General features: G+C 52.0%; 1 protein-coding gene across 1 annotated transcript in view; it reads right to left on the bottom strand.

Moving 5' to 3' along the window:
- The window catches only part of LOC143692689 (uncharacterized), a 365642-nt gene that overhangs the window by 233003 nt on the left and 107200 nt on the right, over window positions 1-25439 (bottom strand).

The following is a 25439-nucleotide window of genomic DNA, read 5'->3' as shown; positions in this document are numbered from 1 at the left end:
GAATTTTGTACTTGTTTGAAGGCAAACCTGGGGAGGGTCTAAACCAGGATTACAATTTAATAAGAAAATGAAGATCAAGGCAATGATGCAGAAACACTGCCTTAAACTGACAGAGTCAGGATATAACCTGACACCCTGCTGGTCAGGCTGGTGGCAGCTGTCCCATTAAATGGTGGCTGCAGTCCTGTGGGAGTGATGAGCGTGATTCTGTCCAAGCAGTGATCCTGTAGAAGGGTCTGGTCTTCCTCTGAAGGTCCAGTGGTGGTTCTGGAGCTCTTGTCCTCTGGGAATCCAGTAGGCAAGCTGCTCCTGGTGTTGCAAGGCTCAGCTTATATGCAGGTAGGAATGCTTGGATCCTCCCCCTGGGCGGAGCATCCCACAATGGGATGATGGAATTTTATCAGTCTTGCAGTGACACTCAATGGCCCATTCCCAGAAGATATCTCCCCTGGAGGGCATTATCAGGGCTGAGTCATGGAAGAGATCAAGAACACTGCCCCGCCTGTTTATAGCAGCTGATGAAGATGGGGATTGAAAACATGCATTTGGTTCCATCTTACCTTGCAACCTGAAACAGTGGGGGAATCCCTGCTCAGGGGGTGAAGACCACCCCCCTTACCCAAACTGGCTCAGGTGTAAAACCCCCACCCTGGGAAGGCCACACACACAGGGGACAATGTCACACTTGCCCTGCTCCAGGGCAAATGGCATCTCTCTAATATTTTCTTAACCAGATTGCAAAATTATTTTGGCACAGTGAGTTCAGGGCACTGTTCTTTGACCCCAGTTGCCTTTGACAACAGCATGGTTCCTTCCTCTGAGGAGGTCGTGGGTCTCTCTGGAGGAACTCTTGGAAACTTGGATGCAGCTTCGTCTGAGCGACCTATGGGAGAACTGATGAGGAAAATGGCTGTTGTGGGACTGGAGTGTAAAGAAAATACTTTGTTGTCCCTCCTTGAAAAGTTTGTTAAAATCACTGGAGGAAATGGAGCAAATAATACCAGCAAGACTGACAAGGTTCATTCACCACATGGTGAGGAACACAAGGCTGCTAAAAGTCCCACCAGAAGCCCAGCTCAAGTAGCTAAATTCCCAAATAACTACTGAATTCCCAGGCTTGGGTTTTTTCCAAATGTGAGAATCATTATTCTCTTCATCCCTGTCACCTTTGTGACAGCTACACAGAGCTTTCCCTTCCTTTTAATAATATCTGTATTGGGCCGAATTTGCACTTTTCTTTAATTGTAACCTGCCAGCAGCTGAGCTGGAGCTGTGCAGGAACCAAGGAAACTTGGAATTGCCACAGAATTGCTTCTATTGTCAGCCGGTGCTGCGGCGGCCGTGGGGCAGAGGGGTGGGAAAGGGGGCTCCGGGGTGGCAGTGGAGGAAATGCCGGGCCCGGGGGCTGAGCACAGGGCTGAGCACACAGAGATGGTTTTGTTCTTGCTGAGCTCACACTGAACCAAGGCCTGTCCTGCCCCTCATTCGGCCACGCTGGGGAGGGGCTGAGGGTGTGGGGGAGCTTGGGAGGGGACACAGCCAGGACAGGAGATCCCAGCTGACCCCAGGGATAGCCCAGACCATAGGACATCATGATCAGTGCATGAAGTGTGGGGAACAAGGAGGAAGGGGGCACATTTGCAGTGAGGGTTTTGTCTCCCCAGGTAACACTTAGGCAGGATTGGGCCCTGTTTCGCCAGTGGGCAGGGCCCGTACCAAAGACACAGACACCAACTTAACTTAAGGAACAGTGTAATTTAGATAATGCAAATTTGCAAAAAATTACAAAAATATTAGGTAGGCAAAGCAAATAATCATTAGTCAATAATTCCAAAAGAGAAGATGTTGAAATGAGTATCACACAACTGTCCATTTCTGGCTGCAGGCTCTGGAGATTCTATCTCTGCCTTCAATCAGGGTTGCATTCCCTAAAGAATCCTGGTACCAAATCCTGCTTTCCAAGGCTGGAACAGTGTCTCAGGTTTAGCTGGGTGTGTATTCAATTACCCTCTGTTAAAGGTGGGGCAATTATCATCTGTTAATTGAGCAATTTACTTTATCTCTTCCACATGAATCCTCCCTCCAGGGAGATATCTTCTGTTAATGGGCCATTGAGTGTCACTGATAAAAATTCCATCATCCCATTGTGAGAAGCTCTGACCAGAGGGAGGAGCCAAGCATTCCCACCGGGATATAATCTGAGAATGTGAACAACAGAGTCAGCCTTCTCCCAGAGGATTCCCAGAAGAGCAGCTTTTAGCTCCACTGGATCCCAGAGGAAGGCCAGGCCGATCGACGCCACAACTGGACCTTCAGAGGAACACTCCACCCTTCTACAGGATCACTGCTCCAACAAAACCACACCTGTCACTGCAGGAGCACTGCAGCCACCATTTAACAGGAGTGCTACCAACACTCTGACCCACAGGGTGTCAGGACGTATTCTTACTCTGTAAGTAGTTTTTAGTACTACTGCATTTGTATTTTTAATTTTCCTTCTGAAGAACTGTTATTCCTATTCCCATAGACTTTGCTTGACAGCCTCTTGTTTTGGAAATTATAATTCTAAGTGAAGGGATTAACATTTTCGATTTCAGGGGAGTCTCCTGCCTTCCTTAGCAGACACCTGTCTTTTCAAACTGACACAATGCCCTAGGACACGCAGGCAGGTGAGGAGGAAATCAGTGCCCCTTTCCCCCTCTCTCCTGCTCCATCTCCCAGCCCAGCACAGTCCCCGGCTGCAGGACAACCCTGCTGCCAACCCCGTCCTGCCGGGGATGCACTGGGGGGATCTCCTTCCCCTTCCCTGTGGCACAGAGGCAAATCCCATCCTCTCCTTGGCCTTCCTCCCCCAGACAAGGAGCTGAGGATGGAGACCAGGGAGGAAAAATCCCCACAGCAGAACATCATGGAAGAGGCCATTTTGAGTGGCTCCACAGTGCAGAATTCCAACGTGGAGGAAAAGCCCCAGAGATTACCCAGGAGGAGGGGCTCCAAACCCAGCCCAGTGTGTTCTGAGGAGGAAAGACCCACCCTGAGCCAGGAAGGTGGACAGAGCTTCAGCCAGAGCACAGAGCTGGTGGCCCATGGGCAGCTTCACAATGGGGAGAAGCCCCACAAGTGCTTGGAGTGTGGGAAGAGCTTCAGGCAGAGCAGCACCCTGATCAGCCACCAGATGATCCACACTGGGGAATGGCCCTACGAGTGTGGGGAGTGTGGGAAGGGCTTCAGCTGCAGCTCTGCCCTCATCATCCACCAACGCATCCACACTGGGGAGAGGCCCTACGAGTGTCCCCAGTGTGGGAAGAGGCTTCACACCAGCTCCCATCTGCTCTGCCACCAGCGAATTCACTCAGAGGAGAGGCCCTTCCACTGCCCTGACTGTGGGAAGGGCTTCAAGCAGAAATCCCACCTCATCCACACAGGGGAGAGGCCCTACGAGTGTCCCAATTGTCAGAAGAGGTTTCCCACCAACTTCCAGCTCCTCCAACACCAGCGGATTCACACAGATGAGAGGCCCTTCCTCTGCCCAGACTGCGGAAAGGGCTTCAAGCACAACTCCACCCTCATCACCCACCGGCGCATCCACACTGGGGAGAGGCCCTACGAGTGTCCCCAGTGTGGGAAGAGCTTCACCCAGAGCTCTCACTTGACCAGACACCAACGGAGCCACCAGTAAAGAAAGGCCTGCAAATGCCCCAGCTGCAGGAACAGCTTCATGCACCAGTCCTGCTTCATCCCCCATGGGACGACCCGCATTGGGAAGAGTCCTGGGGATCCATGTTGCCCATGATCCATGCTGGGAAGACACCATTCCCTTTTCCTGCCTGTGACATGATGTGGGATTGAAGAACATGATGGTCTGGCCATGGCCCTTTCATTACATTCACTCCCACCTCAGGTCATTGCCAGGGGCAGGAAAGGGACTCTCTCTCTCTCTCCCTGAGGAGAAGGGTGTCCTTTCAGACAGGGGAAATTGTGGCTGGGAAGAGACAGTTAGTTGTGTTTAGTTTTCCCTGTCAAAGTTTAATTTATCCCTTCTGTTATCAATACTGTTTCCGTTCCATTTTTTCCTTATCTCGTTGCTGTTCCCAATAAATTGTTCTTTACCCACCCCGGGATCTTTGCCTTTTGTGCTTTCCATGGGAGGCGGGAGGGCAGCGAGGGCAGCGCTGTTTTAGCAGGAGCAGGAAATTGGGGAATCGCATTCCTGAAGCCCAGCCCATGGAAACCGAGCATCCCAGCTGGTGCCAGCCCTGGTGTTCATGGCAACCACCCCGGCATGGGGTCTCCATGGAGCTGCCAAGGGACTGAGCATAGCAACAAGGGGCTGGTGATGGTTGCCATGGAAACTGACCATAGAACAGGGGGCTGGTGATGGTTGCCATGGAAACTGACTACAGCAACAGGGTCCTGGTGATGGTTGCCTGCTAAAGATCAGATTTGTCACAGGCCCTCAGAGGGGTTCCATGGGGACTTTCCAAGAGTCTCCAGGCTGATCAAGAGCTGGAATGCCACAGGCATGGACAGGGGCTCCATGGAGACCTCCCAGGGCTTTCCAGGGATGGTAAAGAGCCCTGTGGTCAGAGGCAGTCACAGCCATTCCATGGTGACATCCCAGGGCACCCTGGGCTGCAAGGGCACTGATCTGTCACAGGCACTCACGGGGGCTCCACGGTGACATCCCAGGAGTGCCCAGGCTGCCAAAGAGCCGGGATGTCCCAGACACTCACAGGGGCTCCTGTCATGGGCACAGTGGGAGCTTCAGGCAAAGTTTATTAGAGAAGCTCCTGTTGGGTCACGAGGTGCAGAAAGGAGCCCCAATAGGCCCCACAGATCCCCAAATGTCACCATTGAGTCAGAGATGACACAGACTCAGATCAGAAGGCTAAGGGCTAAAAGCCACCCATTTGTTCAATCCTCTTCCTTTTGACCTTGATTTTCTACTGGTGGATCTCTTTGGTCATTTAATCAACACATTGCACATGATTGGCTGACAAAGACAACCCCCTTCAGTAAACAACTTTATGGAAAAAACAACCTATTACAGACACCACCTGTCGATAATTTACAATTCTTTCTCTCCAGCTTCCTAATGGTTCCCAATCTAATTAATGGGAAAACTCTCTTGCTTTCTCTGTCTCTGACCAGACTCTCATATTCACAGAAAAATACCCCCAAGGACCTCCAGGCTTTGTAATCTCCTTCTGTGAGAGGAGCCTTGGAGCAGCTGGCTCCAATCCCAGCCTCAGACTTTTACAGAGTTCATGGGTAAAGAATTATCAAGGTGAAATTTAACCTTTAGCATTTGTCCCACAGGATTAAGGATGACAAAGCACATAGATTTATAAAAAAATTCTATTATCTATTATGGTAAAAATTAGACAGAATTATCTTAATCAGAAATATTTAGTCCAAGGAATAAGAGCTGTAACATATTATATTATATTATATTATATTATATTAATTTATAGAAAGCACTCAGAAGAGATTTCAAAGCAATTTTATTAAAGGAAAAGAAGCTGTTTTTAAGGAGAGATTGATGTCACTCCCACAGACCAATGACCACGGGCAAATCCCTTTGGCTCAGCCTGAAGCAGTGACCTTGAGGGGTGTCCCGACTGCAGGGAGGAATCTCCACACCCCCCAGGAAGGGAAATGTCAGGGGATGCTGCCATTAAAATTTGGGATGGGGCTTTTCTAGTCTGAGGTGCTGCTCTGTCAGTCAGGTGTGCCCAGGCTGGGCCAGCTCAGCAGCTCTGCAGAAGCTCTCAGTGGTGTCACTTGGTTGTTCCTTACTCTGGGGATTTTCCAGCACTGTCACAGCTTCAGCTCCCTCTGAGGATGTTGAACTTTGGGATGGAGGAGTCAGACTTGTTTCTGCAATATTCACCCCAAAAGCAGCGTGACCCCTCCCCTCCTTCATTTCCCACTGGGGGCTTTGCAAACAGGGCCTTGCTGGAGTTGTTGGAGGCCATTGCAGGCAGAGCCTCCTGCTCCAGCAGGAACTGCCTTTCCTGTGCCATCAGCAGGGCAGGTCCCGCTGCAGGAAAAGCCCCAGGCCAGCCTCAGCACAGGGAAGGCCTCAGGCACAAGGGCAGAGTGCCGTGCTGGGAGCTGTGCCAGGGAGAGCCTGAGGCACCAAAGGCACCTTGGCAGCAGCAGCTGCTTGCAGGCCATGGCCAGAAGCCTCCCTTGGCAGCCCGGCCTGGTGGCCACCACTGCAGAGCTGCTGCCTCAGGGCTCATTCCTGGCTGGCCTCTGAAAAGCCACTTGTGCTCCAGGAGCCTGACTGGGAAGCCATTGGCCCCAGCACCTTGGGGACGAGATATCAATGACAAAACTCTTCATGCCAGCAGAGCCAAGGCAGGGGCAGAGCAAAGGGCAGAGCCAGGCCCAGGGGACAGGGCTGCCATGGTGATGGCTGTGAGGGCACTGCCCCTGCAGCAGCCTGGCTGCCCTCAGCAGACATTGTGGCCAGAAGCATTGTGAGGGCACCCAGCACATCAGAGAACCCACACTGCAGGAATTCTGTCACTGGGGTGACAGGCAGGGGGTTTCACTGGGTCAGGTTGCACAAAGCTCCTGATCTTGGTCAGTTCCTGAGATGGGGCATCCACTTCTCTGGAATAACTCTTGCAGTTTTTTGCCACTCTTATAATTCTAAAATTTTTCCTCTTTCTAACAAATGTACATCCACCCTCATTCAGTTTAGAGATATTGACCCTTGTGTTGTCACTGCAAGATTTAGGAGAAAATACCTTTGACCACTATTTTTCCATTTTCACAGACCTTGGAGACGACCCAAAAATCTCCCAAGATGGGGTTTGGAGGCCTCATCACAAAACCAGCAGGGACAGTCTGCGGGCTCTGGAGTCAGTGGGGTGGAGACTGAGGACAGAACAGGAATAGCCTGGGAGGGATGGAAGGGTGGTTTCGGAGAGGCTGGAGCTTTTCTTCCTAGAGGATATAAGCATGAGAAGAAAACAATAGCACCAATGGCAGCTGGGGAGGCCCAGAGTGGACACCAGGAGAAAGGAATTTCCCTGCCAGGGCAGGGCTGTGGTGCAGCACGTCCCCCCGCAGGACCCGGGAGCAGCCCCAGGCTTTGTGTGGGCAGGCAGAGGCAGGCAGGAGGCAGAGCTGTCAGCAAAGGAAGGGCCCAGTCAAGTGGGGCAGCCGGGGGATGCCCACAGCCTGCAGGGACAGAGGCGCAGGGCAGGGACACCGTAGGACAGCCTGGGCTGCGCAGGGCACAGGGATGGGCAGCAGCTGCAAGACAGCCCTGACAGAGCCAACTTGGGCAGCACTTTGGCCATGGCAGACACAAAGAGCACCAAAGCCCCAGAGGGTCATTAAAACACTTGTGCTGTGTCTGTGCTGCTGAGCTGGGCCGGGCTCCTGGCCCAGAGGCAGCTCCTGGCAAGGGAAGCAGAGCTGCAGAGAGACAGCTCTGGCCAGGAGCAGCTCCTGTGCACAGCCCAGCAGGGCTGGGGCATTGCCAGGGCCCCTCAGGGACCCTAGCAGGGCACAGACAGAGCTCCCAGGGGCTCAGCACTGGCAGGGGCTGTGGCATGTCCCAGAGGGGGCTGTGTCACAGCAGCTCCTTTGTGGCTGTGTCATGGCGGCACAGAGCAGCTGTGATGTCAGCAAGGGGCTGTGTGACAGCACAGAGTGGGCTGTGACATCACAGAGTGGGTGGTGAGGTCACAGAGCAGACTCTGCCATCATAGTGGGCTGCTCTGTGATATCACAGACCAGGCTGTGATATCATAAAATAGCAGTGTGACATCACAATATTGACTGTGACATCATAATGTGGCCTGTGACATCACAAGAGGACTGTGTGTCATCACAGGAGGCTGTGTGACATCACAAGAGGTCTGTGTGTCATCCTAGGGGCTGTGTGAGGGCACTGGGGAGGTCACTCTGCCCCGGCCCCCCTCACAGTTCCCCCCCAGAGCAGTCCAACCCTGCTCGTGCACAGCGGGGTCCCCTGTCCCCCCGGGTCCCCCCGCCCCCGGCGCCGCAGCCTCCCCCAGAGGATGTTCCACGAGATCGACCCCAGAGCCTGACACGGGGACGGGGGCCGGGGCCCTGGGGGTGGCACAGGGGGACAGGGACCCCCCGGCAGCGTCCCCGTGTCCCCCAGGGCCAGAGCCTGGGCCAGGGCTCCTTCACCCTGGTACCAACGAGGCCTTGAGAGCGCTGAAAAAATCCCCAGCAAGGGAACAGCAAAAACCAGATTGAATATTAAGGGACAGCAGCACAAAGTTCCTTGGCAAGAGTCACTCTGCTCCTGACTGGACACTTCAGGCCCAGCAAGGAAATAAAGCAACAACAAAACCAAACAGAATCCAGACAATAAAACCTGAAATGAGCCAAGAACTATCCCTGTGGGTTTGTGTGTGACACAACTACAGTGAGGGCAAGGATAAAAGGAATATGGTCTAAGAGCTTAACACAGCTCAAACTTAACAGGACTTAACTGCTACCTTCAACTTCACAATTTAACAAAAGAACAGAGCTTAACAGTATTTAACCTAACTTATAACCTATGACTTAGCAATTTAAAAGAGGAATAACACTTAAAAATATTTAACTCAGCTTATAACTTATATTAAACATAAAACTTAGCAAAAGAAAAACTCCTATCAGCATTTAACATCACTTAGACCTTATGATTTAACCTTACCTTCAGGCCTGACTGACTCAGCTATCCAGGGCACACAAACCCCTCAGAGAGCAGCATTTCTGCCCCATTTCCCCAGCACAGGCACTCCTGTGTGCACACAGACACAAAGAGTCAGTGCAAGGCACCTGGGAGAAATTCCCCTGAGGGCAGGAAATGCTCCCTGTGGATCCTTTGGCATCTCCCCAGTGGGTGAAGGGTTGAGCCTGGAGGAGTGGGGGATCGGCCCAGGCTCCGTCGTTGTTGGGGATCCCCGAGTGCAGCAAACGGGAGAGTTCCCGGCTGGGAGAGGCCCCACTCAGAGGGAGTCGCTGGCCCAGGAGAGCTCCAAGGGCTCCTTTTGGAGCGCTGTTTGCAGGGCCCCAAGAGAGGGGCTTCAGTCCCAGCAATGGTTCATCCTGGCCGCACTGGGCACCAACAGCTTTCTTTGGCAGGGTGAGAACAGGGATGTTGTGCCACTGAGGGAACAAAACCAGTTCCCAGGGCTGCTCCTCCAGAAAGCAGGAGCTGGTTGGGCAGCAGCAGTGCCTGGAGCAGACAGTGTTTGTGATGAGCTGCAGAGGAGCTGAGCCCAGGGGCTGTTGGCCAAGGCCGAGCCCCAAGGAGCATTTCTCATCTGGCAGGGCGGCCTGAGAAGGGGAGGGGGGAATGCAGCAGCACAGGGGCCATGGAACCAAGGGAGCATTGTGACACTGTGGGGCCCTGTGAGACCAAGGGTCCATTGTGACACTGTGGGGCCCTGTGAGACCAAGGGACCATTGTGACACTGTGGGGCCTTTTGACACCAAGGGACCATGGTGACACTGTGGGGCCTCATGGAACCAGTGAGACCATTGTGCCCCTGGGGGTCCCCGCAGAACCAAGACGACCATTGTGATACTGTGGGACCTCCTGAAACCAAGAGGCCTTTGGGACACTGCAGGGCTGCATGGAACCAAAGGTCCATTGTGACATTGCAGGGCCTGATGTCATCAGTGGTCGATTGTGACACTGTGGAACCAAAGGAGACCATTGGGTCACCACAAACCCCCAGGGTCCAAAGGTCCATTGTGACATTGCAGGGCTCATGGAGTAGAGAAGTCATGTGAAACTGTGGGGCCTGTGGAACTACTGAGACCATTGTGACTCTGCAAGGCCCCATGGAATTGTTGGGACCATTGTGACACTGCAGGGCCTTCTGGAACCTAGGAGCCATTGTGATACTGTGGGACCCCATGGAAACAAGTCACCATTAGGGCACTGTGGGGCCTCATGGATCCAAGGCATCATTGTGACACTATGGGGTCCCAGAAAACAAATGGAACACAGAACAGGTTTGGCTGGTTTGGCCCCCCAGGGGCCACCTGACTGGTCCAACTGACCTTGGCATGTTGAGGGTCTCTTCTCATCTGCTGCTGAAACACTGGGGCTCTGTGCTTTCCTTCCTATGGAAAAGAACTCTCCTTCTTCTACAGGCACTCATGGCCAGACTTGGGATTTCACCTCCAAATTTCCTTCTATCCAGGGATTGTTCGCACAGGAATATTTCCAGGACAAGTCTGGCTGGCAATGGTTTTACAAGGCTCACCTCTCAGCTATCCCCAAAACACTGGGGAAGGCTCTGTGCTTTCCTTCCTATGGAAAAGAACTGTCCTGCTTCTCCAGGTGCCCATGGCTGAGATTGGGCTTCCACCATCAAAATTCCCTTAATCCAAAGACTGCTCCCAGACAAAATCTGCCATTCCTGACAAGTCTGAATGGCCTTGGCCTCGTGAGGCTCTCCAAACACTGGGGGTCCATACTTTCCTTCCTATGGAAAAGAACTGTCCTTCTCAGCCAGGTGCCCATGCCCAGAAATGGGATTCCACCTCAAGCATTGCCTGTTGTGACAGACTGGAGGAGATTGTTGGCTGGAAACATTTCATGCGTGGGGGAGGAAGGGGCAGGTCCAGCCTTGCCCTGCCCTGGAAGCCCAGCCCTGCCCTGCCCTGGAACCCCAATCCCCCCAGAGCCTCTATCCCAGCCCAGCAGTGGCTGCCAGTCCCTGGCACAGCACAGGCAATGCTCCACAGCCACCTCTGCAGCCCCAGCCCAGCTCCTGAGGGACCAAATGAGCCCAAGCCCCACCTGGGGGAAGGGCCCAGGAAGACCAAGGGGTATTGAAGGCTGACCACAAGGCAAGCACACATCTTGACCCTACCTCCTCTTGGAATTTCCATCGGAACAGTGCTGGAATCCAGGAGTTGGTAGCTGTGTGTGTGCTTCTCTGCATCTTTTCTGTCTTTCTCTCTTTCTGTGTCTTCTTCTTCTCTTCCTCTTGCAAATTTTGATTAACATGAAATTGAACAAGCTTAGAGTTTGTGAAGATGAATGGGCCAAGTCAATGCTTTCAGAAATGTTTTTTGTTGGTTGAATGTCTATTGTAGTTTGACATGAGAAGAATTTTTAAAAAGTAATACAAAACTTTTTGTGTAACTGACAATCTGTTAAACCACTGAGATACTGAACACGCCTCTGTGAAACACAAATGTTAAAGATGAAAAAACCCAGGAACCTCCTCTTTCTTTTCCAGTCAACAAAGAAGCAGCGGGCCATGGCCCTGGCCCCCATCTCAACCAAACCAAACCAAACCAAACCAAACCAAACCAAACCAAACCAAGCAACCCTGCCATGGGCTGAGCCCCTTCCCCCCTCCCCAGGCTGCCCCCCCACCCCCATCAGCCCCATTCTGACCAAACCAAACCCCAACAACTCCCAAACAGGAAAACAAAAGAGGCTACAAAACCCCAACCAGAACAAAGCCAACCACAGCTATTAAAATCTTACCATGAAGTTCCTCTCCCCAACACAACTAAAACCAAAAATCCCTAAAACTTACAACCCATACAAAATAACCCTACAACTAAAATTAAACAAAAAACCCCACAAAAATCAACCATAAAACCAATCCTAACACAACCCAGCCACAACTTCAACTACAAGTTACTGGCAGGTCAGGTTTTACCCTTTCAATACTTCAGTCCTCCCGCAAGTAAAAGGAAATAACAAAATACAAACATATAAAAAAATTATAAAACCATCAATGTAAGTAAAGAAGAAATGAAATCCCCAATAAAAAATAAGAAAAAATACCTTAATCTTAAAAATAAAATCCTCTTGTAAATGATAAAGAAAAAAATTCTTTTTTATAGCACTTAAATTATAAAAAAATAAAAATATTTAGATTATTATCAAACAAAAACCTGCATACTAAAAAAAAAAAGTTAAAATAACTGTAATTTCATAAAAAGTTTAAACAGGAAAAGATAAAAACATAATCCAGTACCCCCAAGAGAAGATCTCTATTTCCAGAGATAAAAAAAAATTAAAAGTAAAAATAAAAACTTTTACCCTTAAAGAACTCATCTTTAAAGCAATACCCCATAAGTTCCCATGGCCCATCCACAAGCTGTAAAAAAGCTTCTGGCAATAAAAACAATTTCACAGTAACAAAGTTCCCCAGACAACTCTTATTCATGACAGAATTAAGAACCACAAAAACCGTAATTTTTCCACTGGCAAAAAAATCTCCATAACCTTAACAAGAAAAACGTCTCTCCCAAAGTAAACTAAAAGAAGACTATTCTAGAAATAGTAAACTAACTAGAAATTTTAAGTTTAATTTCTTTACATTGTCAGTAAAAAGAAAAAGTTGTAAAGAAAAAAATTGTTCCAAAGAGTTTATTTCAATTCTCACTACCTTTTTTTTTTAGGCTGCTTTTATTGATATTTTCTTTATACTCTTTTAAAATTTTAGACCTACTTTACCTTTCTCATAATCCTATTTCAGAACAAAATACATAAATATTAAGTGACATTAAAACACATCACGCTCATCAATACATTAAGAAATCTCAAGATTAGAAAAATCTTAAATTAATAACCAGAACCAGTAAAATATCATGATAAACATTTTGCAAAGTTTCTCTAAAGTTTTCTAAAGTTGCCAGTAAATGCTGCTTTGTTGTTTTGAGCTCCTGAGAATCTCTTGTCAGTATTCCTCCAGTGCAAGCGACTCAGAGGACACAAACAACTGTAATTCCTTTTAAATGTCTCCTTGAGAGAGTTGTTTGGGGGATGGGGGTCAGGGCTTGTGTGTCCTGCTTGGCCCAGCCCAGGTAGGGCTTTCCCAGCCACATTCCACACTCCATTGCCCAGCTGGAGCCGCTGGTGCCTCTGAGTTGTGCTGCCCCAGCCCCAGGGACGCTCTCCTTGTCTGCCCATTCCCCCACGGTCTCTGGGCAGGGATGGCCTCACTGGGGGCTGCTGACATCCTCAGCAACTTGGAGGCTGCTGCTGAATTTCACTGCTCCAGAGGCTTGTTCTGCCTTCAGCTCTTCAGTGCAGGAATTCAGTGTCCCAGGGCTCATGAACATTCAGAACACCTGAACAAGCCAAGCCTCTGGGAATCATTTGATTTTAATTTTCAAATCCTTTGTGGTTAAGTACATCTCAGTTGTGTATTCAAACTGAATACATGATATTTAAAAAGACAGCGAGAAAACATTTTTTAGGTCCTGTTTAGTTTTGTTTTCCTGTTAATTCATTGATATGTGCAATCTCCAATTGACACTGAATCCAAGTACCTCCTCATGCAGTTTGAATGGATATGAAAATCAAGACCCTTCATGGCTGACAATCAATCAGACTCTGTCCCTACCCCCACCCCACCATTTCCCCCATCCAAGCCCTGGCACTCAGAGCAGCCTTGTGCAAATCTGAGCTCCCTCCAGCCCAGGCTGCACCTGCAGCTTTCAGCTCCTTGGCTCCAACTCCCACCTGCTTTCCTTGCAGAAGGAGCTGCCTGAGACACAGAGGGATGTTCATTTCTTGTCAGCCAGCAAAGCCAAGGGAAGGCACAGCTCCATCCAATGCAGAAGTCATTCTTCTCCGTGGCTCTGCCCTGCCCCTGATCCCCACAGCCTGTCCTGTTTCCTTTGTCCCTGCATTCCCAGGGACTCTCTGGCTATGGAGGGAGGTCCAAGTGCAGCCCTGGAGTGGGAACCACAACTCATCAGGTTTGTGTCCTTTGGGGGTCAGGAACTGGTGAGACTCAGAGGCACAGAAAGTTTCTCTTCATGGCCAACAGACCATGGTTGAACAGGACACAATTTAATAACAATCACACTCTTCCCTGAGCTAAGTGCAATGTCCCAGCAGTGTCTGATGAGTCCACCATCCACAAGTAATTTCCATACTAAAAGTAATTCTGGACAAACATGGTTCTGTGATTGACATAAACACAATTAAGTTCTTGTATCAGGATGCTCATCCTGGAGTGGGTGCAAAACAGCTCCAACAATTCCTGATTTGCAAAGCTGTCAGTGGTGGATGGAGAAGGGAGGTCAGGCTGCTTTTGATGTTGAGGAAATGCTGAAACCAGCCTGACTCATTTCATCTCCTCCTGTCCTGGCTGATCTCCCCTCTTTCCCCTTCCACCCATTGGCTTTTGTCTCCCACCAGGCCCCCGGTGAAGAGCCTGGCTCTGTGTTCTCCATCCCCTCCTCGCTGGCACTGCCAGGCTGGGATGAGGAGCCCCTCAGCCTTCCCTGCTCTGGGCTGGACAAGCCCAGCTCCCTCAGCCTCTGCTCACAGCGCAGGGGCTCCAGCCCCACCTTGGAGGCCCTTCCCAGACCCTGCTCCAGCTGCCAGACATCTTTCCTGCCCTGGGCAACCCAAGCCAGGCCACAGTGACCTGGATAATCCCCGTCCTTGATGTCCTGGTCACACAGCCCTGGCCCCTTGTCCCCATGTCAGGCTCTGGGGTGGATCCTGTGGAACATCCTTTGGTGGAGGCTGTGGCTCCAGGTGGGCCGGGGGATCCCGGGGGACAGGGACCCCGCTGGGCATGGACAGCATTGGACTTGTTGGGAGAAACTGTGAGGGGGAGCTGGGGCAGAGTGACCAACCCAGTGACCTGACACAGCCCTGCTGGGATGTCACACAGCCCCTCTGGGATGTCACACAGCCCTCTGGGATGCCACAGCCTGGTCTGTGATGTCACAGCCCCTTCTCTAATGTCACACAGCTGGCCTCTGATGTCACAGCCAACTCATTGATGTCATAGTCTGCTCTGTGATGTCACAGCCTATTCTCTAATGTCACACAGCTGGTCTCTGATGTCACAGCCAAATCTCTGATGTCATCATCTCCTCTTTGATGTCAGAATTCTGCCATGTGGTGTCACAGATATGGCCTATGATGTCATAGCATCTCCATGACCTCACATCCCCCACTCTGTGATGTCATAGCCCACTCTGTGACCTCATGTTACCAGATGATCAATTGCCTACACCAGGTGAGCTGACACCTGGAGCTTGTTCTCCACATCCCCAGGCCTATGGAAACCACACAAGGCCCATTGTGTGAGAAGGGGAACTGGAAGTTCAGCAGCCTCAGGGTCCTGCCAGCTCAGCCAGGCCCACTGGAACATTGGGGTCCACGACCACCAGGGACCACCAGAGAGACCCCCAGGACAGAAGAACACATGGGTAAAGGGGAGGGGGAATATGTTAATGATTTTGGGGAAATGATTATCATATGTGGGTTTAGTCCAAGACAATCAATGAATATGTGTGCAAAATAGAGAATATAAACAGAAACTTTCCTGTTCTCAGCCTGCACAGCTTTGGGAGGAGCTCTCCCCCGTGCATCCAGCTGAATAAAGAATGCTGCTTCTTAATGCTACATTGGGGTTAAGGAGTTTTCTGTTTTACTAAATTTTTGGTAACATTCCCACTGCCAAGGAAAGCTCTGTCTGCTGCTGTTCACAGACAGAGAAGGGCTGGGGGCAGATGTGGGGCTCGGAGGCTGCCTGGGGCAGAGTGACCATGAAATAATCAAGTTTTGAATGTTCTGTGAAAGAAGGAGGGGCAGCAACAAATCTTCTACACTGGAATTAGGAAGGGCAGACTTTGGCCTGTTTAGGATGCTGATTTGGGGAGTACCAAATTGGGTACTGATTTTTTTAAGGAGAAACAGCCCTTAAAAACAAAGAGGGCTGGGAAGGATGGACATATTTCAAGAAAGTAATCTTAAGGGGGAAGGAGCAGCCTGTGCCAGTGTGGCAAAAGATGAGCCAGTGAGGAAAATGACTGGCCTGGCTCCACATGGAGATTTTGTGGGAAGTCAAGGGGAAAACGGACTGACAACTCAGGAAGTGTTTAAGGATGTCATTAGGTTATGCAGAAAGAAAAGTTGAGAGCTGAAAACTCAATCAGAACTTAACCTATCAGCTTCTGTAAAAAAATAAAAATGTTTTTATAAAAAAATTTATAGCAAAAGGAGGGATAAGGAGAACCTCCACTCTTCATTGGATGGAATGGGGAATATAGTAACTAAAGATAAGGGAAAGGCTGAGCTACTTAACACCTTGTTTGTCTCAATTTTCAATAGTAGGACAGGCTGTCCTCAGGACAAGCGTTCTCCTGAGCTGGTAGATGAGCACAGGGAGCAGAACAGCCCCCTGGAATCCAGGAGGAAGCAGCTGGGGACCTGCTGAGACACTCAGATGCTCACAGGTGTATGGGATCAGATGGGATCCATCCCAGGGGGATGAGGGAGCTGTGGATGAGCTCCCCAAGCTGCTCTCCATCATTTACCATCAGTCCTGGCTCAGCAGGGAGGGCCCAGAGCACTGGAGGTGCCAGTGTGAGCCCATCCCCAGGAAGGGCAGGAAGGAGGAGCTGGGGAACTCCAGGCCTGTCAGCCTGACCTGGGTGCCCGGCAAGGTTATGGAACAGATCACCTTGAGTGCCACCACAGGGCACCCACAGGATGGCCCAGGGATCAGAGCCAGCCAGCGTGGATTTAGGGCTGGCAGGTCCTGCCTGACCAACCTGGTCTCCTTTTATGCCCAGGTGACCCACCTGTGGATGTGGGAAAGGCTGTGGATGTTGTGTGCCTGGACTCCAGCAAAGCCTTTGACTCTGTCTCTGACAGCATTCCCTGGAAAAGCTGCAGCCCACGGCTTGGGCAGGCTCCCACCTGGCTGGGAGATTTAAGAGCTGGCTGGAGGCTGGGCCCAGAGAGTGGTGGGGATGGTGCTGCACCCAGCTGGTGTCCAGGCACTGGTGCTGTCCCCAGGGATCTGTGCTGGGCCCAGTCCTGTTTAATATCTTCACTGATGGTCTGGGTGAGGGGATCGAGTCCAGCATTCACAAACTGCAGATGGCACCAAGCTGGGTGTGAGTGTGGATCTGCTGGAGGGCAGGACAAGAAGACCCAGCCTTAAGCTGCACCAGGGGAGGCTCAGGCTGGACAATAGGAAGGAGTTCTTCACAGAAAGGGTGAGTGGGAACTGGAATGGGCTGGCCAGGGGGGAGGTGGCAGAGTCACTGTCCCTCTGCAGTGGCACTCAGTGGCATGGTCTGGGTGACAAGGCAGTATTAGGGCATTGGTTGAACTTGATGATCCCAAAGGTCTTTTCCAGCCTATTTGATTCTGTCATTCTGTGATGATTGGGACACTCTGGGGCCATTGTGACACTGCAGGGCCTCGTGGAACTAAGAGGACCAGGGTGACACCGTGCAGCCCCACAGAACCAGGGCTCCATGGTGGTGCTGTGGGGCCAAATGGACCCAGGGAGTGCCCCGTGACACTCTGGGCCCTCGTGGAACCACAGAGGCCATTGTGACACTGCAGGGCCTCGTGGAACCAAGGGGTTTCACCATTTTGACACTGCAAAACCAAGGAGACCATTGGGAGACTGCAGGGCCCAGTGGAACCAAGGGGCCGTTCTGACACTGCGGGGCCTCATGGCACCAAGGGGACATTGTGACACTGCAGGATCCTGTGTAACCAAGGGGCCACTGTGACACGATGGGGCCTCAAGGGATCTGGAATAATGCTGTGACACTGTGTGGCCTTGTGGAAACAAGGAGTCCATTGTGACACTGAGGGGACTTGTGGATCCACAGAGACCATGGTGACAGTGTGGGACCTCATGTGGCCATGGGGCCATTGTGACACTCTGGGGTCCCATGGAACCAAGGGGACCAGTGTGGAACTGCAGCACCAACGAGAATATTGTGACACTGTGAAGCCCCATGGAACCAAGGAGACCATTGTACTCTGCATGGTCTCATGGAACCAAGGAGACCAGTGTGACAGTGCAGGGCCTGGTGTGACCAAGAGGCCATTTTGACACTGAGGGGCCCCATGGAACCAAGGACATCTTTGCAGATGACACCAAGTTGGATGTGAGTGTTGATCTGCTGGAGAGTTGGAGGGCTCTGCACAGTGACTTGGACAGGCTGGATCCAGGGGATGAATCCAACAAGGTGAGGTTTAACAAATCCAAGGGCCAGGCCCTCATATTTGGGCCCAGTGCTACAGGCTGGGGACAGAGTGGCTGGAGAGCAGCCAGGCAGAAAGGGACCTGCAGGGACTGATGGACAGCAGGCTGGACATGAGGCAGCAGTGTGCCCTGGTGGCCAAGAAGGCCAATGGCTCCTGGCCTGGATCAGGAATGGTGCGGTCAGCAGGAGCAGAGCTGCTGGGCCAGCACTGATCTGCCCCCAGCTCTGCACACAGACATTGCTGCTGCAGCTCCAGAGAAGGGAACACAAGGGCATCTCTGGAAAAAACTTTGCTGGGAGATCCTTTAGTTTCTTTAAAGCCACACGGAGTGCAGCCCCTCACCGACACAATCTGTGGCCACAGGGAATATGGAGAGAAACAAAATGAGAAATGGCACAAACATTGACATTTCTTTGTCAACAATATGAGAAAAATAAAACAAAGGAAACGAACATCCAAAATGAAATCAACATGAAGTATCAAATATTACTTTTGTTATAAATGATTTGGAGAAATTTTCCAGCAGTTTGATGTTCCTGAAAGCATCCAGTCATCAGTGTCCACACTGCAGCCTTGAGCTCCTGGTTCCTCAGGCTGTAGATGAGGGGGTTCAGGGCTGGAGGCATCAATGAGTACAGAACTGTCACTGCCATATCCAGGGATGGGGAAGAGATTGAGGGGGGCTTCAGGTGAGCAAATATGGCACTACTGATGAACAGGGAGAGCACAGCCAGGTGAGGGAGGCAGGTGGAAAAGGCTTTGTGCCGTCCCTGCTCAGAGGGGATCCTTAGCACAACCCTGAAGATCTGCACATAGGAGAAAACAATGAACACAAAACAGCTAAAAGCTAAAAAGGCACTAACAGCAATGAGCACAAATTCCCTGAGGTAGGATTTGGAGCAGGACAGCTTGAGGATCTGAGGGATTTCACAGAAGAACTGGCCCAAGGCATTGCCATGGCACAGGGGCAAGGAAAATGTACTGGCTGTGAGCAGCAGAGCATTGAGAAAGGCACTGGCCCAGGCAGCTGCTGCCATGTGGGCACAAGCTCTGCTGCCCAGGAGGGTCCCGTAGTGCAGGGGTTTGCAGATGGACACGTAGCGGTCGTAGCACATGATGGTCAGCAGGCAAAGCTCTGCTGAGATGAAGAACATAAAGAGAAATAGCTGAGCAGCACATCCAGTGTAGGAGATGTTGCTGGTGTCCCAGAGGGAATTGTGCATGGCTTTGGGGACAGTGGTGCAGATGGAGCCCAGGTCAGCGAGGGCCAGGTTGAGCAGGAAGAAGAACATGGGTGTGTGCAGGTGGTGGCCGCAGGCTACGGCGCTGATGATGAGGCCGTTGCCCAGGAGGGCAGCCAGGGAGATGCCCAGCAAGAGGCAGAAGTGCAGGAGCTGCAGCTGCCGCGTGTCTGCCAATGCCAGCAGGAGGAAGTGCCTGATGGAGCTGCTGTTGGACATTTGCTGTGCCTTGGCATGGGGATCTGTAAGAAAAGTAATCATGGGATAGTTGGGTTTGGAGAGGACTTGAAATATCCCAGCACAGGCTGGGGGCACTTTCCCCCCACTGCCTGCCCAGGGCTCTGCTGCCTGGAGCTGTCCCTGCCAGCAGCTGCTTCCCTGTGCCCAGGGCTGGGCCCTGCCAGTGCTGCCAGAGCCCAGCCCAGCCCTGGGGGCTCAGCTCTGCCCTGCAGAGCCCTCCCAGCTCAGGCACTGCCCAGGGGCAGCTCTGGCTCTTCAGGCTCTGATGGCAATGTCAGAGCAACCCTGAGGAGGCTGAAAAAGCAACACTGATGCTGCCTCTCAGGGGCCATCTGTTGATCTCTGTAAATGCGCAGTTTATTCAGATCTAAGAGAATATTATTATTTATTTTTCTCAGCCTGAACTGAGATATGAATATCTATGGGCAGATTCCCAACCAGGAAACCCAGAGCAGTAGATTAAAAAAACAGGATTTTCCCCTTTATGCAACCCCTGCCTTGCTGTGCTCCCTGTATAATCTACTTGGAAATGTTCTGCAGGTAAATGTCATGCTGGGAGCTGTCCTGAACAATGCAGCATCCTCCCCACACAAGGAGAACACTTCCAAGCCTCACCAGCTGTCTCCTCCCACCCAGATCTTGTCCCCCAGTGCTGGGAGCAGCTGCCAGGGCTGGCTGAGAGCTGTCCCTGGCAGGCAGCAGAGTCCCTGCCCCAGCACAGCGCCCTGGGCTGCAGGACCCTGCTCTGCAGGACAGCTCTGGGCACCCCTGGCTGCTCTGCACAAGAGACAAGCAGAGAATGTACTCACAGGCTCTGCAGGCATTGGCATGTTCCAGCTTGAGGAGATGGCTCCAGGAGCTGCAGCTGCATTGTCCTGCAGCCAGAGGTTCCTGTGCCAAGGGCTGGCAGTGATTGTGCCCCAGGCACTTCTCAGCCCCTTCCCAGCCCTGACTGATTGAAGCTCTCTGTGCCTCTGGGCTGTGCCCGGGCTGGCTGCAGGCAGTGCCCCAGCCCTGCTGGGCTGGCAGAAGAGCTGCTCATCCAGAGAAATGTGCTTTTGAAGCTGTTCTTGGTGAGCAGGAGCTGCCTCTGTGCCAGGAGCCCAGCCCAGCTCAGCAGCACAGACACAGCACAAGGACTTTAATCAGCCTCTGGGGCTTTATGCTCAGGCTCTGAACATCAGTCCCTGAGAGGGAGCTGAAGAAACCTCTCCAGAGCTCCAAGGCAGAATCCAACTCCAAAGTTTCTTGGATTTTTAATGGGTCCCAGAGAGGGACACGACTGAGCAAGTGTCCCCAGGCCCCAGGCAGAGCAGAGAACTGCAGGCAGTGATGACAGGTGGGGACAAAGAGAAGCCAAGTCTTGGTGCCCTGGGGCACAGCAGGGTCTGTGCCAGCAAGGGCTGGGAGGAGACACCTTGTGCTGAGGCCCTGGGGCCTCCTGGCACAGCCCCAGCCAGGCTGGGCACTGTCAGCCCCTTGTGCTGCCCTCAGCATCCCCCCCTAGCCCACATCCCAGTGGCCTCAAGGATCTGCTGCAAGGAGTCCCTGGGGAGCCTTGCTCAGCAATGGCCCTGGGGGCTCCTTCATGCTCCCTGCAGGGACTGCAGCTTTTTCAAAGGACTTTGGCTTTGGCTTTGGCCTTGCAGTCTCTGAGAGCTTTGTGCAATCATGGCCTCCAATTATCTGCTGTAATTAGTCCCTGGAGAGGCTTTGTCAGTAACAACACTCAGTGGGGCTCATTAATACTACAGGTTACTTCAGTTATTTGAAGGTACTTGGTGTTTCCCTTTTGATACAGACTCTGTGAGAGGTTTGTGCAATCATGGCCCCAAATATCTGCTTTAACGAGTCCCTGGAGAGCTTTGTACTGACACTCAGTGGTGCTCAGTAATGCTTGGAGATACTCAGATTTTTTAAGGTAGTTTGGAATTTCCTTTCCACACTGAGACTCTGACAAATTTTTGGTCCATCCTGGCCTCCAATTGTCACCTCCAAGGAGTCCATGAGGAGCCAGTGTTGGGATGGGCTTCAGTTGGACCCATTCATTCTTTGAGACACTTTGGGGTTTTCTTCTGACTTTGACTCTTGGTAAGGTTTGTGCAATCTCCTCTCAGGCCCTGAGGTTCCATGGCTCAGCTCCAAATGCACCACGGGGCTCATTAGGATGCAGCAAGTCCTGACGAACCATGGCTCTGCCTTGATTTCTGTCTAGTCTTGTTCAGTTCAGCAGGAAGTTTTCCTTTTACAGTTATGGATGGTATAAATAAGAAGCTTGACTAGGCCAATGTTCAAGCAGCAATCAATTTATTAATTAATATGGTAAAGTATGAGCAATACAGCGCTGGGTACAGTCGGGGAAGTTTTCCCTCCAACTGCACACCCATAGTTGAGTCTTACAGGTATTTATAGGGGTACTCATCAGCTTTCTCAGCGGTTTCTATTCCAATTCTTACTCATCATCAGTTTCTATTCCCAATTTTTACATCACAATTCTATGTACTATTGTGATTTAGCTTTTCTCAGGATGTATCCCAAAAGGAGTATCCCCAGATGGTGGCAGTCCGGTTTCCAAAAGAAGAAAGACGAATCCCATCTGGTGAGGTCCAGCTGTCCAGATGTGGGTCCTCCTTTTAATTGCAAAGACTATAAATCTAACAACAGTGGTGTCCAGCTTCCCTTGGTTGAAACCATAAATCCTTGAGGTGATGTTCATCTTCCTTTCTCAAGCTTTTTTCTCTGCTTTATTAAGGCATGAGATAAGCATGTTTCCTTTATATATATTCCAAAGCTATAGTTTCAAGGATACAAGCAATGTTCTAAAATTATACTTCAAAAGGTTATTATTGCAGAACTCTTTAAGGATTAACTACAAGCAAGAAGCAACATTTTTAATGCTTAATGCTAATGCTCCTAAATCAACCAAGGTTAATTGCAAACAAAAGATGGGTTCAAAGGACTTCTTCCATGCTTTACTTTCCTCAGTTATTATTAGAATTCACAGCTCTCCCATTGTCGGTCTCCACACATGTCGCAATCACAAATACACACGTTGCCTGTGTGTACCTGACACGACACACAGCTTTGTATTTCACATCCCGCCGTGTCCCCCTGTGTTCCCCCGGGCAGGGAGCTGCTCTGGCCTGGGATGGCCGGGCCCAGCCGCGGGGCCTCGCCGGCAGCGGGCAGGAGCCGGCGTGGGCTGCGGGACACGGCGGGGGTGCCCGGCTGCAAAGCAGCTCTGGCTCCCGCCAGGGAGCTGTGGGCAAGGGGCTGCAGCCGTGCGGGAGGAAAGCCGCTGGGCCAGCCCCTAACGCTGCCCCGCAGAAAGGAAGGGCAGGAGGAAGCTGACAAACGAGCTTGGAATGTGGCAGTGCAGAGATGAAGGGACAAGTGCCCTTGGGGGCCGGGGGTCGGGGCCAGCCCTCGGGCACGGCTCCGAGCGGCTCCTGAGCCGGCCTAAGGGCTGCCTGTAAGGATTGCAGGCGGCAGCCGAGAGCAGCAGCGCCGGCAGTGCCAGCCGGGCCCCACGGCCATCTGCCCGTGCCTTCGCAGCCCGTGAGGGCCGCGGGCTCTGCAGCGCCGCTCCTGCTCCCACAGCCGGCCCGGAGCCTCAGGGCTGCCCCGCAGGCGCCGCGGCAGCAGCAGCGGCCTCAGGGCCCGGTCCGGGGCTCGATCTGCTCAGCCCGGGGGCAGAGCCACAGCAGGGGGGAAGGAGCTGAAGGAGCACCAGGGAGCCCGGGGAGAGACAGGCTGTGAGACAAGGCTCTGCCTATAATTTTAACAGTTTTTATTAGCCTAAAACTATATACAACTAACTTAATAACTATATACAAGTAAAAAGTCAAGTTTCTTATGACAATTGTCACAGGTGTTTCTCGCTTTGGACAAGATGTCCCAGGTCGAGCATTGGGCGCTGAGTCCTTTCCAGCTGGCCGGGGGCTGTTGATGTCTGGCGGGGCTGCAGAGGCTGCTCGAGCCCTGGGGCCCATGAGACCTGTCGAGGAGCTGTGCCTGGCCGTGCTCTCCTGAGGCGGCAGGGCCTGGGCGTGAAGGGCAAGGGTGAGCCGCCACAGGTGCTGGCCCCAGCGCACCAGGACTCAAGCTCTTGTCCCACACTGGGCATGGCCATTCTCCCACGTTACTCCAGCTCCAAGCTCAGCTGCCCCATGTGCCAGTCCTCCTGCTCCATTCTGCCCCTTCTTTCTTGCCCTAGGAACAAAATACCCATGCCACATTACCCAGCTCTGTACACAGAGCCCTACTCATCCCCCAGCTGGCATCCTGCAGATAATCAGCCCCTGTCGTCACTGACCCCCTTGCCCTGACAGGGCCATACCTGACGCATCCTGTGTCCTGATCGCCGTACGATGCTGGTCATTACAGCCCCTCGAGATGTGTCCATCACCGTGCAGCAGGGTCACACTGGACTGATGAGGAGAGGGCAGCTGGCTGCAATGCAGGGCCCAATCCAGCACACCCCAATAATCCAACTCAGGTCTCTCTGGAGACTGAGGGCACAGATTCCCCCTGGACAGTCAGCAATGCCATCAAGCCTCAGTCACCATTCTGTGTCCCCACCTTCATCACACCTACCTTGTTGTGTACCAGGAGACGCTGCAGCTGTGCACTTGTATGTGGGGAAGCCTTGATGTTCTGCATCGTGGAGCTGCTGCTCTGATGGTCCCCAGAGCTCTGCGGCACACGGGGACACTGGCACGGACCAGCGGCCTCCTGTAGGATGGGGCACAGGACACTCAGTGCCCAGCCCTGTGGCATTCAGGGCATCACCCTGCTGTGCCAGGGAGGGCACTGGCAGTTCTGCCTGCAGGGGCATGTCCCTGCCAGCTCCTGTCCACCTGCTGAAGGAGCCCCAAGCCCATCCCACCAGGCTGGATCTGCTGGCTCTGTCCCCATGGCCAGGTGTGCTGGCCATGGCACCAGGCAGGTCCCTGTGCACAGGACACCAGCTGGCAGGAGCTGGGCTGTCCCAGCTGCAGGGATTGGTTTTGGGAACTCCTTTCACAGGAGGCACCCAATCCCCGTCTGTAGGATTGACAGGGGTAGCACGGTTGGGACGAACGGAGACGAGAGATCTCTGAAGCCAGGTCGTGGACGGTTTATTGCAAAGGGCATGGGTGCAGGGCCCTGCTTGGAGCTGCCAGCCACAGCTCAGAGCAGGTCTGAGAGAAGAGAGGGGTAGAGAGGATGAGAGGGTAAGAGAGCAAAAGCATAAGAGAGTAAAAGGGGTATGAGGATAAAAGGCAAGAGCTAAGGGACAAGAGGTAAGAGCTAAGAGGTAAGAGTTAAGAGCATAGAAAAGTAAGAGCTAAGTTCCCATTACAATACAATAAATCATCTGCGTTGAATATTCTGATTCTCACTTAACCAATCTAGTACAACATACAAATCCTATAGCATTTCCATACAGCCTATAAGAATCACTACATTACCATACTGTGCTACATTTTAAACCCTAAAAACTCCTCTTTGGACCCCTTCTGCCAAGCTGGCAGGGTCTGCTGGGACCCTTGGACCTGCCTGTAAGCAGAGGGTCTTGTTTCATCAAACGGGGATTACCTTCAGCTGGCCACACCGTTGTTTTCCCATTGTTCAGTAACTAAGGGATCTCGAAGCTTGCTTTCATTTCAATCTCACTTATAGTTTCCATATTCTCAAAATATTTTGCCAGGCAATCATATTTATAAGGCTTTCCTGTTTCATCTTCCCCAACAGCCCTCCAAGCCTGAGCTCAGACTGCAAACAGACGCAGCTCACCAGATGTGCTTTCAGCAGCCTTGGGATAGAGAGATGGGCCAGACAGGGCAGTGCAAGGCAAGGAATGCAAAAGCCCCCAGCCCTGGAGCAAGCACTGGCCCTCCACAGCTGCCCTCTGCTCCCCTGCCCTGCCCCGTCCCCCCAGGCTGCTCTGCCCCAGCCCAGGTGCA

The sequence above is a fragment of the Agelaius phoeniceus genome (assembly GCF_051311805.1).
Source record: "Agelaius phoeniceus isolate bAgePho1 chromosome W unlocalized genomic scaffold, bAgePho1.hap1 SUPER_W_unloc_2, whole genome shotgun sequence".
NCBI classification, from domain to species: domain Eukaryota; kingdom Metazoa; phylum Chordata; class Aves; order Passeriformes; family Icteridae; genus Agelaius; species Agelaius phoeniceus.
The sequence above is the reverse complement of the archived record's forward strand: the minus strand, read 5'-3'. Positions and strand labels throughout refer to the sequence as shown.